The sequence below is a fragment of the Pteropus medius genome, unplaced genomic scaffold (genome assembly GCF_902729225.1).
Source record: "Pteropus medius unplaced genomic scaffold, Ma_sr-lr_union100, whole genome shotgun sequence".
Classification (NCBI taxonomy): domain Eukaryota; kingdom Metazoa; phylum Chordata; class Mammalia; order Chiroptera; family Pteropodidae; genus Pteropus; species Pteropus medius.
Genome location: NW_024350926.1, coordinates 10,825,478 through 10,845,033, shown reverse-complemented (window position 1 = coordinate 10,845,033; position 19,556 = coordinate 10,825,478). Strand labels below are relative to the sequence as shown.

Here is a 19,556-nt window from a genome sequence, read left to right as displayed (position 1 = left end):
ACACACACACACTCCTGTGATACAAACCTGCCAGCCTCAAAATAAAAACTGTAAAGCAGAAGTCAGTGACATCCTAATCAGATAAGCCCCTTCAAATGATGACGAGGAAAGTTTTTCTGCCAAAGGCATTATGTGAAAGTATCGTGGCCTTCTGATCATCAAAACATGTGATTCCGGTAATATTAACATAGCAGACAGCCTGAGAAAGAAGTGATAATAATATTTCCAACGTCACTGTTTATTTGCCTCGGGTTTCGCTGTTGAGCAAAACGCTTCCACACGCGCCGTCTCGCGTGAGCCTCAGATCGATCCCTCGGAGGAGGCGACGCTGCCTTCTCTTTACAAAGCGGGACACTGAGTCCCAGACGCGAGCCAGGGAGGTAGAGTCAGGTCTCGGAGACATGTCTGCTGGCCCCTCAGTGCCTTTTTCTGCCAACACCCTGATGTCTGCCTGGCTGTAGCAAAATATCCTCGGTACCACCGTGATTCCTCTCCCAGGCTAAACCTTTCAGAATTTTCCTTCAAACATTTGTGTCAGCTGTCCTCACTTGGAAGAATCACAGAAGTTAGCAAAATCTGTTAATCCACGTTATTTGTTGAATGGACTGGTCATTTGGACAACGACAAAAGGCTTGGTAAATAAAAGGGTTAGCGTAGGCGGCCAGCCGCAATCGCTTACAAAATAAAAATGCAGAATTGGATTTCAGAAATGATTATTATTATTATGTTATCATTCATGATGCTTGTACATTTGGGATGCTAACTATATGGGATACTACGATAAGCTGTGACCATAGAAATGGGGTCTGATCCCCGCCAGGCTCTAAGGGACTCCCTGGTCCCAAAGTTATGAATGTTGGTTATGCTCATTCATGGGAAGGAAGAGCTATTGATTGTTTCACTAATTCATAGCGCGCAAACCCTCGCTTCTCCATCAGAAGGAAGAAAGCAGAAAAATCGTCAGTAAATTCTCTGAGAAGTACAGTAAGGAAGTCATTCGCTGACATACCTTCGCTTTCTAGAAGTTTCCAGACATAACACTACACAACATCAACCCTCCCCCACAGAGTCATCTAAAAGCTAAAATATGCACGTGGGAGTGGGGTGATAAATTAGCGCCGGAGTTCCCCCGGCTCCTCCAGGATCGTTACCATGGCAACACCTGTTGCTGGCAGACAGAAAATGTAGTTCTGTCTCAAGGAAGCAGCGCCTGCGTTTCCCGCTCCCCGCTCTCGCCGTGAGAACCGGGGCGTTTTTGTTTCCTCTCTCCGGGCTCACGGGGGGCTGCCAGTTTCCTCCATGTGGGCAGGTCGACGTCGCTGCTGCCCTCAGCTGTTTCCATTCTGTCTGCTAAGATGCCACCACGTCATTCCCCAGAGCATTTGCCGTCTGATGAATTTTACCAGCTACGATAGAAGGAGTGCTTTTGTCCGGGAGAGTCCGGAGTCTTTAAAGCCTGGTTTTTCTTCTTCGTTTTCTCTCTCAGCTCCTCTCCCCTTCCCCTCCCCTCCTTAATCAATTAGGTGGCCAGCGTTACAGCCAGAATCCTCTTAATAATGTGGAACGCTGCCAGGACAATCCCCAGGGCCTAAATGCATCTCCTCCGCTGACCCCACAGGTACACCGCCGCCTCAGGCCAGCGAGGGTGGCGAGGCCAGCTCTGCAAACAGAGGGAGGGCCCCTTCCCTCCCCAGGTTCCTGTGTGGCTGGAAACCTAACAGGAAGTAGATTTCTGTACATTTTTGGATCTCCAAGGCCTACGCGGGCAGCCTGCAGGCTAGTGTCACACCCCATGCCAGCCTCGGCTTCCTGGGCAAGGGGGAGACGTCTTGCCTGCCCTCCCCACCCCACCCCACACGTGCACACCATCGACACAACTTCTGGAAAGGCACGGTGATCAACAGCCCTCCAGCTCCACCGCCCCTCGGGTGATCCCAAGACTGGATAAAACGAGTTATTCCTCTTTAGGAAATGTCCGAAGGCCAGTCTGAGGCTCTGTGATAGAAAAGGCAGGTAGCTATAAATGGCACTGAAGTGGCCATCCAAAAGACAGCTTTCCAGGCACGCAGAGTAGGAGGGACTGGAGCAATATTTACTTTTTCTCTTTTCAGCAAGGAAATCACATTGAAAGGTGAATAAGGAAATGAATGAATGAATGAATGAATGAATGAATGACCTTTTGGGTTGCCTTGGTTATTATTCCATATTTATTTACATTGCCTAAAAGAGGATGTTTTAAAATATTTCTCTTACTTCCAGTTCATAAACTAGTAATTACAGGAGTTAATTTATATATTTTTCCATTCACGAAAGCAACGTTTTCGGACTGAAGCTAATCTTTATAACGTGTCTATGCTCCCTTGCTTTTTGTTCAGATGTCTGAGAAGCTTGCGACTTTCTTAAAATACATTAAATTTGCATGTCGTAAACCGTTCTTTTCCAATACAAAAGGTTCTTTCCCCGTCGAGTGCTACAGTCATTTTGATTCTGTCTTTGTTAATATTGAAACTGTAAAGAATTCAAGTGCAAGCGTTGCTTGGGATGTGGGCTTACAGAAAAGGCTTCCCAGAAACAGTGTCATTTTAAGCCTCTTTCCAGGTAACATACTTACAGAAAGAAGGTTTTTACTAATAAACGTCATTTGTTATAACTCAGCGGATGTATTATAACCGCGTCTGTCTTTGCCTGGGTTCTGAAGAGCGTAGATAATATAAGCATAGATGTTTAAGGGCTCGTATCACCACCTCCCAGGAATATGAGAAAAACATGTTCTTTTTGGAAAGGAGACTTTTTTCATTCAACTGCATCCTTCTGAGGATTTTCAGAAGGCGTTATAGTCCCAATGTCATCATCGTTTGGATGCTAAACATTTTTTGATTTGTTTGTTTGTTTGTCTGTTTGTTTGTTTTCTGGCTTTCATTTGATCTTCGCAGTTGTTTCTCTTTGGCACCTCTGGGAACTATTCTCTCCTGCCTCTTCCGTTTCCCCATTCTCAGTAAGGAAAATAAAACCCCAGAAAACATTCCTTTCTTAATGGGCCGTTGCTTTGCCTCCATCAGAGCTTGCAGCTGCCAGAGTGTGTGAAAAGGGGGAGGAAGCAGCGGATGGCGTGAAGGACCAAACTGTTAACGCAGCCGATCCCGATCCTGGGAAGGCTGGAGGCGTGAGCGACAGCCGCTGGGGGTGGCGCAGGGGGGGGGGGACCGTGAGAGGCACAGTGGGAGAACCAGCAAGAAAAAATGGCCGGGAAATCTGAGGGAGCTTATCAGGGGGAGAAGTGCAGCCTGGGGCCACGGGCGCCCGGAGGAGGAGGACGCGTCCCAGTGACGGTTTCCATGTGCCCTGCGCGTCGTAGCCCATCCGCCTCGTCTCGGTCGACCCTGTCATCGCGGTACCAGCGGGCGTGTTTAGTATCGTTTTCTTGCATGAAATTTTAATGGAAGGAAATGTCCGTGCTTTGAGGTCGATCTCTGTTACAGTCCCAGTTTATTAAACCCATCATAGAATTCAGGTGGATGAATAAGAAATCGCGTGCATTTGTTGATAGGTCTGACTTTTTTTTTTTTAACCTTAAGGGTATCAAACTGCTGACAATTATCATTTGCACAAATAGGGGTGTGTATAATGAATTGGGTTAGTGATTGGTTTGGTAAGTATTTTCCGGAAGGAACTGATTGATACATTACTCTCTTCCTGGAGGGAGGTTTCTGGCATTTGAACCTAATCGTCGACATTAGGACTCGCTTGGGTAAAACACTGTGAACGCGTGAACCAACGCTCGGGGAGAGAGCCGATAACACGTGAGAGCAACAGAGGTCAAGAATATCTTGACGTTTCACACAGTGACCCAAATCTCGGGCGGAGAAGGCACGGGGTGACGTAAGCGCCACCAGCAGCACCGCTGCCCATGAAACTGCACACGGGCGGCGCGGAGAGCGGTGGGTGAGCAGCAGCTCGCGTGGAGGACGTTTAGACCCCGCCTTAGGCAGGCAGGCCATTCCCGCATGCCGACCCTGGAACGTTGCCTCCGCGGTCCTAGGCTTTGTCCCTGGGCTGACGGCAAAGTCCTGCGCGCCTCACGGAGGACGGCTCGGCTCCATCTCCAGAGGACCTTGGAGCCGGCTGGTTTGAAGAGAGCAGCCACCAGATGGACCGGCAGCCCCCACCGCCCACCCCGCGCCCGCCCCACCGTCGTCTCACGCGCGTCAGCCTGCCCTCCCCCAGTCTGAGCTCCTTCCCACTGGAGCAGGACACACTGAAGATGCTGAAACTGCCCCAGTTGGTACGATGGTCTGTCTTGGTCTTGCCAGGACGTCCTCTTGAGAATGGTGGCTCTCATTCGAGTCGCTGCCCAGCGGCCAGGTTCTGTCACCGTGCTGGGACTGGTCCTCCAGGATGCCAGCACACCGCCCTGGCGACTTCACCAGTCCGTTGCTCCCGGCCCATAGCTTTGCCTCCCAATGATCACAGGGCCCCGAGAACACCCCCAGCACCATCGCCAAACCCCAGATAAGGACTGTGTCCTAAGTGAGACCGAGGTCGCCTTGTCCGCTGGACGTCGCCCTTGGTTCCCGGTCGGGCTCGGGAGCTGGGCAGACTCCGTGCCCCCTCTGCTCTCGGCAGCGGGCCTGGCTGGGGCCAGCTTTGTTCTTCTTGGAGCCCATGTGCTCCTTTGGGTGATGGTAGGTGACATTCGAAACTGTATGCTTTGAAATGGAGAAGGAGAGGCTCGAGGGCAGGAGGAGAGGGCCTTCTTACCCAGGTTTCTTCCGTGCTCGAAAGGTCGCCATGTCAGGAAACCATGAGACCCGTTAGGGGTCAGAACCAGGACTCAAGCGAGGGTGAGCCCGCTGAGCCCGAGCTGGGCCCAGCAGTGCTTCCCCGGGGGGCGGGGCCTCCGGGAGCCCGTCACTGCGGAAGGCCAGCCACACAGGCTGCATCGGCAGCTCTCCATTTGGCGTCCATTGCAATGCGAGCGAATGGCCGTATTTACTTGGGTGGCATTTGCATGAGTGATACGTGGCCGTGGTGACATGCCAATCATGAGCGACTTGTAACCCTACCCATGCCTCTGTCTGCGGGACTGCAAGCAAGAATGGCTTTACTATAGCAATGTCCTCGATTTCTCAAAATTAATTCTGATTTTTTTAAATCGATTCGCTCCATCGGTGAATAAATATTGAGTGATTATTGTATGTTAGGCACTATGATTCATCAGTGCTCAGTACTGATAACTGTCATGTTGAGCCAAGTCCTTTTGACATTCCCCTCATAAACTGGGTGTCGTAGACTTTGTAGAGAGGGTTTGAGTATAGATCACCTTTTAGTTTCTTCGCAATATGGGACTCGTGAACTGAGCTTCATGATTCTCGTCTCGTATTGAGCAGATATCTCGTCTCCAGTCTGGTTTTTAAACGTCAGACATGAGTTTGGAGTTGGGTTGCTCGAGTCTGTGCTAGTCGGTCCTTGTATTTAGTCTCAAAATAGCAGAGACATCACCGCTGCTTCTCCAGAACGGACTGGAAGGTGTAACTTTGGAACAGTGCCCCCTCCCCAAACCTCTCCTCAGCGATGCCAGCTGGAGCCCCAACCAGGCCATCCCTCAGGGGCCCCGTGACCGAGAAATTGAACTCTATCTCAGTCCCTCTGAGTGGCCTTAGCTAGAGCAAGCCTCAGGGTGGTTGGCAAAACCCATCATGGATTATCAGAGTTCACCGGTGTGAGCCCCCTTGCGAATGTCATGCTCCGTGTGAACCTGCTAACAGTCGTCACGAAAACTGTCAGTCCACAAAATAATTGTGACGGAAACAGTGCTGAGCGTGGGGCTGCACTGGCTGAGTGTGCGCGGCGGTGGGGTCATATTCGAGTAGATATCTGGCTTCAAAGTCCTCAAATTCCACTCGGTAGAAAAAGAGATCAACATGGAAAGCTTAGGATTTCTATGTGATGGGATCAATAATCATTTGTAGTGACTAACTGCTGTCCACGCTTAAAGACAGACAGTCACACGAGTGGAAGCTGACCTGAAGGAGCATTCGGTCCACGCAGAATTATAGCCGGGTGGTCTCCGTCAGGGTGTGATGGTGTGCAGTGGAGCCAGGTGATTTCAGCTAAAACCACACCTGGGTTCGCCATCTTTGTCGAAGATCGATCTGGGAACTGATTGACATTAAAATGTCCACATTCCGTGGAATATTTTTTTGGTAACAGCTTTATTGAGATATAATTCGCATACCATACAATTCGCCCATTTAAAGAGTACGATTCACTGTTTTTAGTATATTCACAGAGTTGCACAGCCATCACCGTGAGCAATTTTAAAACATGTTCATGACCTCGGAAAGAACCCCACGGCCCGCAGCGGTCACTGTCCTCTCCCCCAGCTCGGAGCCATTGCCGATCTTTCTGTCCCTCCCGTGTGTTCCCGTTTGGGACATTTCACGTAAATGTAATCGTGTTGAGCTGAGAGTTCTTTTAGCAGCATGTGTTCAAGGCCCGTCCATGTCGTGACATGACTGATAAGTGGGTGGGCATTTGTACTTTTCCACTTTGGGCTGTTACGAATAACACTGCTGCGAAATCCAAGTACACGTTTGTGCGTGCACGCGCTGTCGTTTCTGGGTATGCACCTAGGGGCGGAGCTGCTGGTCAGCGGGTAACTCTTATGGTGATCTGTCCGGGGACACCCGGCCTGTTTTCATGGGGGCCGTGTTGTTTCCCATTTCCATCAGTGGGTGGGAGGGTTCCGGCTTCTCCACGTCCTCGCCAACCTTGGACTTTTTGGCGACAGCCATCCTGATGGGTATGACGTGGTACTCCACTGTAGATTCGATTTGCATTTCCTCGATGAGTAATAGCACTGAGCATCTTTCCATGTGCTTATTGGCCATTGTACATGTGGAGAAATGTCTGTTTAGATCCTTTGCCATTGTTGGTTAGGTTGTCTTATTATTGCGTTATAAGTTCTTTATATATTATAGATAAAAGCCCTTTATCAGATATGATTTACTCATTTTTTGTCGTTTAGGTTGTCTTTTCACTTTCTTAATAGTGTTCTTTAAAGAAAAATCTTTATAGTTTTGATGAAGTCCAATGCATCTATTTTTTTCTTTTGCTGCTCATGTGTTGGGTGTCATGTCTGAAACTTCAGATCTGAGCGGATGATTTACCCCTATGTCCTTTTTCTAAGAGTTCTGTAGTTGTAGCTCTTACATTTATCTGATCTGTTTTGACTTAATTTTTCATACGGTCTGAGTTAAGGATCCAACTTTATTCTGTTGCATGTGGCTGTTCAGTTGTCCCACAGCCTTTGCTGAAAAGACTATTCTTTCCCCACTGAACAGTCTTGGCCCCTTTGTCAAAAATCAGTTGGCCATAGATAGATGGGTTTATTTCTAAATACTAAATTCTATTCTGTTGACCTAAATATCTATCGTATGGCAGTACCACATCATCTTCATTACCTCGTTCCCTTCGAATATTTTTAATTCACGAAATGCATATTTTGATGGGAAAATGCAAAATTATGTACCACTTTATATTATTAAATTAATTATCAAGTCATATGTTTAATTTTCAAATCAGACTCTTTATTCACATCTAGTAACAGAGAAAGCGTGTGCAAACATTATTTCTAATACATATTAATAAGATTTGACATTTTAAGAAAACCGTTTATTCATTTTATTTTTCTACTGCGGCAATTCGCGTTAGGTAATCAAATCTTGCTCCTATTTCTAATAAATTCAGGTGAGTTCTCTGGGATCGCCCATGACGACATGGGGAAGTAGAGAGGTTCGCAGTCTAAATATATCTGTATGGCAGGGGTTCAGGAGAGGGTTCGATGTGAAATCCAGTGAAGGAGTAAACGATGGCTCGGCAGAGGCTCGTGTCTGTCCAGCGCTTCCCCAGCGAAGACCTCGCCTCTGAGCTTGCGTGGCTCGTGGTGGAAGGACCTGGTGGTGTGTTGAGGAAGACAGCCCATGACTGTGTGATCTTTTTAGACCTATTTAAAAAGAGACGGGAAACGATAATGTAGCTGATTACCAATCAAAGGCAGCCGTCTGTCTCTTGGTAGGTGTCTGGGAGACAGTAGATGTACCTTCAGATGACAGGAATCAGCTGCGGACTCGGCCGTGGGGCTCACGTGTGGCCCCATAGGAGAACCTCGCCGGATGCAGATCTAGGAGGCTCGTGTTCTGCTCAGGTTCCTGTCTGGCAGATCAGGGATCGTACCTCAGTCTGTTAAAATAATGGAGAAGTTCCGCATCTTCGTCAACAGCCAGGACAGTCTCCTTGGGGTATCAACACGTTCATTCGTTCATTCGTTCATTCATTCATTCAGTCCATCTCTCTCCCCTCCTCCCTCTCACAGGGCGCCTCTCACGCTGTCCTACGTAAAACGAGGTTTAACACAGAGGTGTTTATTAGCACGTGGGACGGGAACGGGGGGCGGGAGGAAAGGCAGGCGCCACAATCAGAGCAGGGCCACCGGTGGTGGGACGGGACCGAGGGGCCCGGCGGGCGGAGGGACCGGGAGGGGGCCGCCCGGTGCTCTCCCCCATTTCTCGCGTCTTCCCCGTGTCCTCGGCGGAGTGGATGAGGACCCCCCGGGACTAGGCCATCTGCGTGTCATCGAGGTCACGGTCTCTGTGCCTCACCCTTTCGATGAGACAAGTCGCAGCAGCTTGTGTCACTGTTACCTGAATTCTCACGTGACTCCGGCCGCCCGTAGACGCGTCTGTCGTCAAAGGGGAAAGTGCGGGGCAGCTAGCGGTGGATGTTGGATCAGACGTTGACCTGGCTGTTATTTTGGAGAAACTTTTTGGTTTATTCACTACTCTAAGTAGTTTTTTCCCTGCTTTGTCCGGGGAGGAATGTAAAGCCCGGCGTTGGGCATAAACGTGCTAACGTTTTTACCGTTTGAACAGAACAAGTAGCTTTCAGTCTTTATCCATCTGCCTTTTTTTTTTTCCCCCTAACTTTCTTTCTCTTCGTTTACAGGCCGAGAAGGAAGGGCGACCCCTCAGCGCGGCCTTGCAGAGGGATGACTCTGCCGGAACTTTGAATACTCATTTGGACGAACTTTTCTCCAAGGTAAACATGGGCACCGTGGCCGTAAGGCGCACGTCGTTAGAACGGGCAGCTCGCGGTGGCACCACACAAAGGCTCGCTTGTTTAGGGTGCTGCAAACCCAGAGTGGTGCGGGGGAGACGGAGGGGGAGAGGAGAAAGCGCGGCGCGGGGCGCCCTGCCGTCTCTCCAGACGTGGGAGAGGAGGACCCATCGCATCTGGGCTCCCGGAGCCCTACCGAACATGGGCGGGAAGGGTGAGGGGGGAAGCTGCCCTTCTCCCCCTCCTGTTGATCTCTCTCGGATATCCGAGAAAACAAAACCAGGGCGGCTTGGTTATAAAAATAGCATTTCGTCTTTTATGAGGCGAGAGTTGGGCAAAATCCCCTTTAAAGGTTAAAATAAAACGTGTAGTCACGTCGCGAGGGGGAAAACCCCGAATCGCAGCATCTTACAGCAGCAAGAGCTACAGAGACGGCAGATTTGGAAGAAATCCACGTTCTTCCTTCATGCGAATACTCAGCAAGCCTTGCCTGGGTGGGCGGCACATGCTTCATGAAGTTCTTTTGAAGATCATATTTTTCAAGCCTCCTTTGTGAGGGGAAGGACACGGCGCATCGCGGTGTGTGCGGGTGTGTGTGTGTGTGTGTGTGTGTGTGTGTGTCTGTGTGTGTGTGAAGAGCTAGGGAGGGAGGAGAGAGAGGTAGAGAGACCCAGGAGGAGCCAGTTGCATCAGCATGTTGGTCCAGAGGAGAGTCCCCCCCCTGACCCTGAAGTGCTTTCTTTATGAATCGCGAGCCTTGCACGAGCAGAGGCTTAGCAGAAGCCTCAGGATTCAGAGTCGGCTTCCGCAGTCATGAGCGAACTGCCAGCGTTAACACAAACTGCCGTGTCATTTCCGTGGCATGCCCCTGTCGCTGCTCAGTCTGTCGCTAAAAGCCGTTTGTGCCGAGCCCTGAATTATATCTGATGAAACGCCACCTTCCTGGAGAGAGACATCCGTGAACACACAGAGAGAGAAATGCAAAAACACTCTCCAGTTTTAAAGAGAATAAACCCGTGGGCCCTCTCTGTTTAGCAGGTGGCATACAGTTGCCGTGACTGGGTCCCTCGCTCACTAGAAGGTGATTTCAGAGTGTCAAAGGCCGGGCAGTGTTTTCCTCCTGGGTCCTCGGCCCTGTGGTTCTTTCCTGGGGATGGCAGGGGATGGAGGCCGTATACTTCACAGGGGAATTGTGTGACGTGCTTCGCTTTCTGTTCTGACAGAGCGGACATTGTTTGCTGACTGTGACAGGCTCGGCAGGGTCTGTGCCCTGCATACAGAACGGGGTACAGCAGAGCAGCCGGGGGCTCAGAACACTCAGCTACAGATCCACTGAGAGGGTTTCTAAAAACATATTTTGTCTACGGCCACGCCACCCTGAACACGCCGGGTCCCATCTGATCTCGGAAGCTAAGCAGGGTCGGGCCTGGTTAGTGCTTGGATGGGAGACCACCTAGGAAGACCAGGTGCTGTGGGCGTAAAAACATAAAAAATTAGGGATTGTAAACTGACAAGGTCCTTGCAATCTGTGAGGTCGGCCAAGGGTCGCCTCATACAAAAAAAAATAAATTAAAAAAATAAAAACACATTTTAATAGCTTCCCGGGAGGGTAGGGGCGAGCCATGATTTGGGGCCACCGTGTCCCTGCCAGTGACCAACTCCTCATTCCGCTCGTACATCATGGGGAGGACGTGACGACAGGGACGGGAATCGTGAGAGGCGAGGGACACTCAGAAACACGCAGAGCGGCCTTGGCCTTGCCGCCCACACGTTGGCATCCGCGTGGCAGCGTGAGTGAGTAGAAACCAACCCGGGCACCTCATCCGGTGACTCACGGAGGCAGACGGGGGCCGCCCACGATGCGCATTCCAGGATGTGCTCCGAGGTGAGGGGTGCGCTGCCGGGGACGAGGGTGGGGGGGGCCACACCCTGGATGTTTGTCACTGAAAGGCGGCAGCCGTGGAAGCAAAGGTTCGGAGCAGACTGTCCGTGGAGCAGGTGGCCGTGGCCAAGGTCACGGCCCCCGTCCTCATGCTCGGACGTGTGTCATGCTGCCGACCCTTCTCGGCGTGAGAGCTGGCCTTGCCCGAGCTGGCCTTGCCCGAGCCGGCCTTGCCCGCGGGGCAGGTTTGTTACGCTGGCACCGTGACACCCACGTGCAGTGTCTGCTCCGTCGTTTTTAAACGTCTCATCCTTTGCAATGTGGTCGACAACCTTTTTAAAGAAGTGTTTGTATAACCTTTTAAGAATATATCGAATATATTTATACGATGCTATTTTCAAGTAAAGACCAAAGAAACCCAGAGAAATGAACCGAGGTGTCACCAAGCTTCGCCTGGGTTGCTTCAGTCTGTTTGGTCCATGTATTTTGTCTGGTCTTAGAGCAGTTTTTATTTGATTGTTTGTAACCACCGAGTCGCGGGTCTCTTGGGGGGCTGAGGCAGGCGGGCTCCTCGGAGGCGCTGCTGTGGGAGCCCTGGTGGCCGTTCGCAGTGACCCGGCTGTCTGTGGCTCTGGAGCCCCGCCTCCCGCTCTGCCCCTTTGTTCCTCTTCTGCTGGCACCTACAGTAACCCCTGACCCCGGGGCCTGGACGTCAGCAGGCGCTGGCGGCGACCCGGCTGTCCGTGGCACGTGACCGCAGCCCTCCAGAGAGCAGGGGCTCACAGGCAGCCGCGTCGGCTCATGCGCCCCTGAAAGCAGAGTGGCCAGGTCTGGGCGTTTGCGCCCCTAGACCCAGTCCGGCCTGGCCGTCTCAAAGCGAGGAGCGAGAGGTCTCGTCTCATCGGTGTTATGTGCCGTCTCTGTCTGTTACGAAGGGAACCACACCGACAGAGGCGAAAGGGAGTAAACACCTAACGACACGGTTTCACTTAACGAACACTTGGATTGTACTTTCTCTGAGGCAAGCACTGGCCTCAGCACTTGGCAAATATTAAATTGTTTAATCTACCTACTTTGCTACTACTATTATTATTCCCACTTTACAGAAGAGGAAGCTGAAGCTCAGAGAGGGTGAGTAACGTGTCCGAGGTCCACAGGCAGTAAGGGTAGACGGCACTGGCGTTGGGGTCACCTGCGCAGGAGTCTGGGCTTAGAGCTCCATGCACCCAGGCACGGGCACCTCCTGGACTGTCACTTGCCTTTTGGTCTAGAGACCCCCTGCCATCCCCCCGAGGCGCACACATCATGTCACATTGTCGGTGTCGTATACCCTTCGTCAGCAGAAGTTGCAATGTTTGTCCTTCTAGAATTCCGCATGGGTGCGGGTCGATGCTGCTGGGCACCATGCTGCGCTGAGCGGCAGCCTGCACAGCATCACCCCGCACGCAGGAGCCAGGCCAGGGACTGCTGGCCCTCTCCTCAACACCGTTTTCTCTGGGAGGGTCCTGTGCCTCTTGGCATACGAGGGTCCTGAGGCCGGTGGTGTTACTCGCCTTGCCGGCGCTGACAGAGGCCACCCTTCAGGCCGATGTGCCAACGAGAGGGGCGTTGGACGTCTGTTCTGTGGCACCTGCCGTGGGCACACAGACAGCAGCCTTCTGGAGGCCCCGCCTTAACCCAGCACTTCCCAAAGTGTGCTCCAGGGGGCGCTAACTGTGCCCCTCCAAAGCTTGATGTAGAGTTTCCGCAATTATTTATTCACTCAGGTTGAGATAAATGTCTAGTGACATCTTGTGAGCAGTGCTGTCTTAAGAGCGATGAGACAACTTAAGGTCGTAGCAGGCAACCAAGTACAGAGGAGACATCAGTGAGCTACGTTTGGGATCCCTCGGTCCTGCCCACCTTTAATAAAACTTCAGTGACAGTCTAAGGAAGCATTTCAGGGTATGATCTGAGGACAAAGAAATACACATAAACGAAATGTCTCTTCCCTTTAATTACTTGGTGTACGCTACGATGTTTCTCTGTGAAGCTAGCAGCTAGCTTTCATTTTCAACTTTGGAAGACTGACTCATTCGTAGTAGGAAGTAGATGCTACCGAACTATGTTTGGAGACTTGGAGAACATTTTTAGCATTCGAATTCCCCTATTTATAGTACAACATCAGGCGGAGGAAAACGTTTGGCATTTCTATAAGAAATGCCAACGCTTTAACATTCTCTCTCGTGATCTAACAATTCACTTCAGAATAAGACGAATCAGTCTTAATTCGAAAATGTTTTGTACAAATATTGGCAAGGAAATTCTAACTGCATTTCTGTGGATTTTTAAAAGGCCAGCGCCCCTCATGTAAATGACGACGAAGGACACAGTGTTCTCTCTTTCTGTAGCCCTGTGTGAGCTGCCTGTGAGTACCCTAAATTCACACACCACTCTGATTTTTTAGGCTTCGTTAATCCATGTTGAAATTAGAGACCATGTTTCTAGGTGCCTCCAAATGCCGAAATTTTTTTTAACCTAAACGTGCTCTTATTCCCAATATTTTTCTCATGACTAAAACTCCAGACTAATATATTTACATACGCCTTTTTATTTTACATTAGAGAATATGAGAACAGTAATTTACAGGATTTCACCCTTAATTGGCTGAATAGAAGAAGAGAAATATTCATATTCTCTCTCTCTCTCTCTCTCTCTCTCTCTCTCTGTTGAACTAATAAAAAACAGAGCAGACTATGTATAACGTGGTTTCCTGGATGGGATCCTGAAATTAAAAAAAAAAGAAATTAGGCAAAAATTATGGAAATCTGAATTCATTATAGACTTTAGTTAATAATAATAATAATAGTAATAATAATAATAGCGTACCAATATTGGTTCATTAATTGCGACAAATGTACCATGTGCATGTAAAAAGTTAATAACAGACTAGGAAAAAAACACAGCGACTGTGTTCGCAACGAAGTATGGATGGGCTAGACCTGCTCCCAGCCCGTGTCGTGACAGGCCCTGCAGTAGGAAGTGGTCCCTGTGTCCCTGCTACCTCTCTGAACACAGCCATCTGCAGCAGCGCCTGGCAGAAATGGCCGCATGGGGCCCCCGCTCGTGCGGGGCTGGAGCACGCTTCACCCTTCTCTTCCCCGAGCGTCTCAGGGGAGACGAGGGTGCAGGCTCAGACCCCCCGGGCTGGCGATGCCGGGGGCTCGGCCGAACTTGTTACTTCATTTTCCATTTCTGTGAAGCCGGAGAGTCAAACCACATTTTCCTCTCGGGGAATCTGTGGCTTAGAAAATTCCGACTCTCCGAATGTCTGTTTGTGATCGCAGCCGTGGGAGTCCTCGAGGATGAAATGTTGGCACGAAAGCAATTTGCATACATTATATAGTTCATAGCGTAAGGGTATTCATCATTTTTCAGCACTTTTGAACTCTGCCAAAGAAGAAACAGTCCCTGTAAATAATATTGTTGCCATGTGAGAATCGCTTATGCATTAAGACCACAGCTTTTCAAAATACCCACACTGGATCCGAACTCAAAATCGTATTAAAATGTTAAATTATGCCATGACTTGTGATAAAGTGTTATTATTCATATAAGGTGCATTTTCAAGCAAAGATTTTAGGTTAATGTGCTTTTAGATCATACAATGAAATGCAATTTAGCTCGAATTGCATATTTCACATAATTTATAGTCTTATGTGGTATTTTAATTTTGGACAATAACATTTTGAATATCTCATTATTCGAAGGCACTTAAGACCCTGCCACGTGTTCCCATTACACTTGCCAAGTTCATCAGGAAGTTACTCATCTGATAATTATTCCTTAATTCCTTTGGAGCAAGTCATCGTCCACTGTAAGCAATTGTTTTCTATATCATGTTTATATTTTACGTATTTTCTAGGTAGACTGTCTCAGTGCTGTGTTTTGATTAGAGACACATAAAAAAGAAACTCGACTCAGGTTCGCCTTGATAGTTAATTCCCTAGTAACCACTTTGGCAGCAGAAACACTCTGGGGAGGATCCAGCAGTGCTTCTCAAGCTTGACTATTCAATAAAGTCACTCTGGGGGCTTTTAAAAGTCCCTGCATGCAGGTTGTACCCCCAAACTAATTAAGCCCATCCCTGGAGGTGTTTTTTAAAACTCTCCGGGTGCTTCTAATATGCAGGTCAAATTGAGAAAGACCAGCCGTGGATGTGAGTGGAGAACACCTCGTGAAGGTCTTCCCCATAGTGAGTCGCTGTGGGTCACTTAGAGAGGGCGTACTTTCCAAGAGGAGCTTGGCAGTCTCCACCTAAGACTTCCAGGAGAGTTGGTCTTGAGTTTGAAAGGATTTAGGAAAAACCTCCTGTGTGCCTCAGCAATGCAGCATTTGCTTTGACTTTTGCTTTTTCATTGGTTGGTTGGTTGGTTGGTTGGTTTTGGTGTTTTCATGCACATCCGGGATCGATGAGAGCTAAGGCATCGTGAGCACGCCCTGTGCTAAACGTCACTCTGTCTCACAGCCAGGAAAGGTAGGAGTTAATTCTCTTCAAAATAAAAAGTCAGAGTTCTGTTTCGTTAGAGAACTCTTACCTCGCTGTAATCGAATGTTCAATCGTTTATTCCTTCATTCAATAAACATTTCTCAAGTATATGTGTTACTCCAAAAAAATGAGTTTTAAAATGCCAGAAGTATACAAAGGATCCTATATCCGTTACCTTCTGCTTCATCACAAGCTTAGTGGCGTAATGTGACCATTTATTTAGCTCTTGATTCTGCACTTGGCAGTTTAGGCTGACTCGGCTGGGCATTTCCTCTGGACTCAGCTCAGCATCCACGTGCGGCAAACTCAGCTGTGGTTTGGCTTTGCCGACCTTGGGCAGGCTCTCCCACGTCTGGGGCTTCGTCTGGGACACCTTGGCTGGGACCTCAGGTTTGTGTGGGTTCTCGTCGTCCAGCAAGGCCAGCCCAGTCTGGTTCCGTGATGGAGTCAGGGTTACCCAGAGAATGAATGGAAGTATGCAGGCACCTCAGGCCTCAGATCAGGCACACTGCCACGCTGTTTGGCCAAAGCAAGTCACGGTCCAGCCTCGATTCAAGGGGTAGGGAGACGGATTTCAGCTCTCGATGGGTGGTACCGGAGACCCACATTACAAAGAGCAAGGACAAAGGAAGGAGTGAGAATTGTGGTTATTTTTGCCATCGGCCACAGGTGAGAAACTCCAGTTCTCTCTTGGGACATTGAAGGAGATTTCAAAGGTGAAAAATACGTTTTAAAAAATGCACTTTTTACATTTTTAGGTGAAATCAGTAGCATGAGCGAAACGATCAAATTATAATTTCCTTAGTGAAAAAGAAAATGGAGATTGTAAGTTTCCTGGATGTAGGAAACGTGTCATCAAGCCCTACACAGAGCACGGAGAAGGCAAATGACATGTACTTTTTTGTTTACATCAAAAAGTACAGTGTATCAACCAAGGGTGTGAGCCCACAAGCAGCTATAATAACCGAGCGCTTCATTGCTCACCAGCCGAGTGACCTTGGACAAGTTACAACCCAACGATACCTTTTGTGTCAGTTAGTTTCTGCTACGTAACAAGCCATCCCACCTCTTAACATCTTAAAACATCAGCCCTTTGCTTAGCTCCCATTGCCGTGGGCTCATAGATGGGCGGGCCCAGCTTGGCAGACATGGTTTCACTTGGGCTCATGTATGGGTCTGCGATCTGCTCGCGCTCAGCGAGAGGTCTCTGCTTCTGCCAGTTGGCTGCCTGTTGGGGGACAGCGAGGACACGTGGGCCACATCTCTGCCATCCAACAGACTTGTCTGGGTTGTGTCACATAGAGCAGGGGTCCCTAACCCCGGGTCCGCAGACCGGTACTAGTCTGTGGCCTGTTAGGAGCCGGGCCGCCCAGCAAGTGAGCAGCGGGCGAGCGAGCGAAGCCACATCTGTATTTGCAGCCGCTCCCCAGTGCTGGCATCACCGCCTCAGCTCCGCCTCGGACCATCAGGTCAGAAAGGTTGGACACCGCTGACACGGAGGGCCGGCAGGGTTCCAGGAGCCAGAGCAGCAGCACGCAAAGCTTGTGGCCGCGGTTCAGAATGGACACTGGCTTCCACTACAGTCCAGTGACAAGCGAGTCGTGAGGCCAGCTGAGACTTAAGGGTAGAGAAATAGACATTTCTGGCTGGGAGGACCCATGAAGTCACATCGCAAGGAGTGAGGAGACAGGGAAGGGAAGGATTGTGACCGTTTACACACTCTTTACGCCCGCCTACAGCCCACAACAATCCTACGAGGAATAAATTCAGTGTAACTTGATGCTTCCAGGTGAGATTCTAAGTTTAAAAGTACCTGGCAAAGAAGTAGGTGTTCAATAAGTGGAAGTTAAATTCTTAGGCATGAAAGAAGTCGGTTGTTCAGCCAGATCTTTAAATACCTGCCTGCTTGTGAGGAGCATGGGATGAGCCCGTAGGCGCCGGCCACGAAGGTCAAAGGCTACGCGCTCTTTCTCTGCTGCAGAAAGATCATATGTAGAGAAAAGCTCGTTCCCTGCGAGCGATGTGGACTTCGGCACAGGAGTCAGGCGTCGTCACCGGAGGAGGCTGGCAACGCCTGACGGCGGCAGGCGGGCGTCTTCACAGCCGTCCAGGGGAAAGACCCACTGAAGAAGCAGAGACAGTGAAGTGCAATACTTCAAATCCAAACAATGTCAGAGGGCTTTTTAATGGGTCAAAATCCATTTTTGAACCTATGCAAAGATGAAAACCTTAATAAATCTTTATTGATTTCTCTAAGTATTTTCACCAAAAATGGCTGAGTGCTATAGAGTTCTAGATTGATCCATAAATTGCTCTTGGAGCCCATAAATTGGGTTCAATGGACACTTGTTTATCTGGCAGCGGGAATATCTCTAATCGGTGATGTGAACTAGGTAAAAAAAAAAAATCTATCTTCTTTGAAATAAATAGAATATCAAAGGTTATTCAAAAATGTGTAGAAATATGGCAAACGTTCACTGAGGATGGCGTCTGCTTTTTACCACTGTGGAACTTTTAAGCTCTTTAAAGGGGTCTCAGACAGTCACTCGGCTGTGTCCCGACATTACCCGAACCCTCACTTCCAGAAGCCCCAATGCCCCCAAAAGACCAAGCCTACCTTATACTTAGTTTTCAAGCACTGCATTTCCATCATCCTGCAGTCCCTCTTATGATTACGAAAAGTCCTCGTGGTTGGGGTAGTTCAGCCCGGTGGCTCCCGTCCTCAGCTCCGTCACTTTATCCCTGTCTGAGTGATGGGAGAGGGGTGGACGGGTAGCTACTGAAACCCTATCAGCCTCAGTTCCTCATTTTGTCAGTAATGACACAGAGACACGTATGTTTGCATGGCAGTTACACTGCACTTATAGACACCACGTTATGAACGACCCCATGGAGGTCGAATCTCAGAAATCTAGGTTATCAGAAGGAAATAGAGACTGAAGGTTAAAATGTTCAAGACAGCCCAACACACACTGCTGTCGTGTCGATGATGCGTTGTGGCGATGATGGTCTCGCTGCTTCTGCTTTAAAGCCCGTCAGTCACACCTGCGATCGCCACCCTCTGTCCCTCTAAAACACACGACTACCGGTCCCTGTTTCCATAAAGACTTCAGTGCCTTCCCCATAGAGAGGAAACAGTGCATCCTGAACACTGCGTGTTTGTTTTCACAGTCGTGTTCCGTGGGCCGTGTAATAACACTCCTCACCTGGTGCCGAGCATATGGCCGTAAGCGTTTGCAGACTCGATGTGTCTGTCCCGCGTGCCTGGGAATGACGTCTGCTTCATGAAGCTCGTTGGCGAGAAGAATGGTTTTTGTTGATACTGACAGACCATCTGGGGCTCGCTATTCTAAATTGGATGACTCTATTTATACCGCTGTCTTTAGGGGGATTCCATATTTTTTGACATTGGTTTGCCAAACTAGAAGTTGTAAACAGATTTCTGGACCCAAGATAAGAGGATTTTGCCCTTGCAAACCCTGCAGATATCTTAAGTCACTCCAATTATTATTATTTTTTCAATAAATAAAAATTAAATGCAAGTATGTTGGAGCAGATCTCAAAGGTCTCTGGACATTCTAAGGTTTTTAATATCGTTTCTGTAAAGAATGTACAATGTATGAAACATTTTCTATTAAGCACATGTCTTGAAAGCTGCTGGAAACCCTATTCAAATGAAAGCCGTCCACAGAGTTAGTGAGCATGGTCTGAGCATCCTCCAGATTTCAGACGATCGGCGAGCTGGAAATCCTAGTCCTCTCATGCGTCCAGTGTTCACACGTGTTCTCACAGGCCGATGCTGCACAGCGGACCCCTGTTCTCCCACCTTTCAAGACCTAGGACTCTGGATTTTTTTTTTTTTTTTTTTTTTTGTGATGAGCCACGCCTTGTAAGACAGTGGCAACCAACACCTGCCTGGGAGGGCATAGAATGACAGTTCGCCCCAGTCCCCACCCTGCTCTGTTACCCCCAGCTGTCAAGTCGAGTGTCGATCACTATTTCTCATCATTTTCGTGCTGTGTTTTTCTTCAG

At 49.2% G+C, this 19,556-nt stretch overlaps 1 protein-coding gene and 1 pseudogene across 1 annotated transcript in view; both read left to right on the top strand.

The window, feature by feature from the left end:
• PAG1 (phosphoprotein membrane anchor with glycosphingolipid microdomains 1) overlaps positions 1-19,556 on the top strand; it is a 99,653-nt gene that overhangs the window by 46,637 nt on the left and 33,460 nt on the right. The window contains exon 2 of the mRNA XM_039841937.1: positions 9,004-9,096. The gene's annotated coding sequence lies outside the window, so the exon portion shown is untranslated. The remainder of the gene's footprint in view (positions 1-9,003; positions 9,097-19,556) is intronic.
• LOC120585641 (uncharacterized) lies at positions 10,474-10,592 on the top strand (annotated as a pseudogene).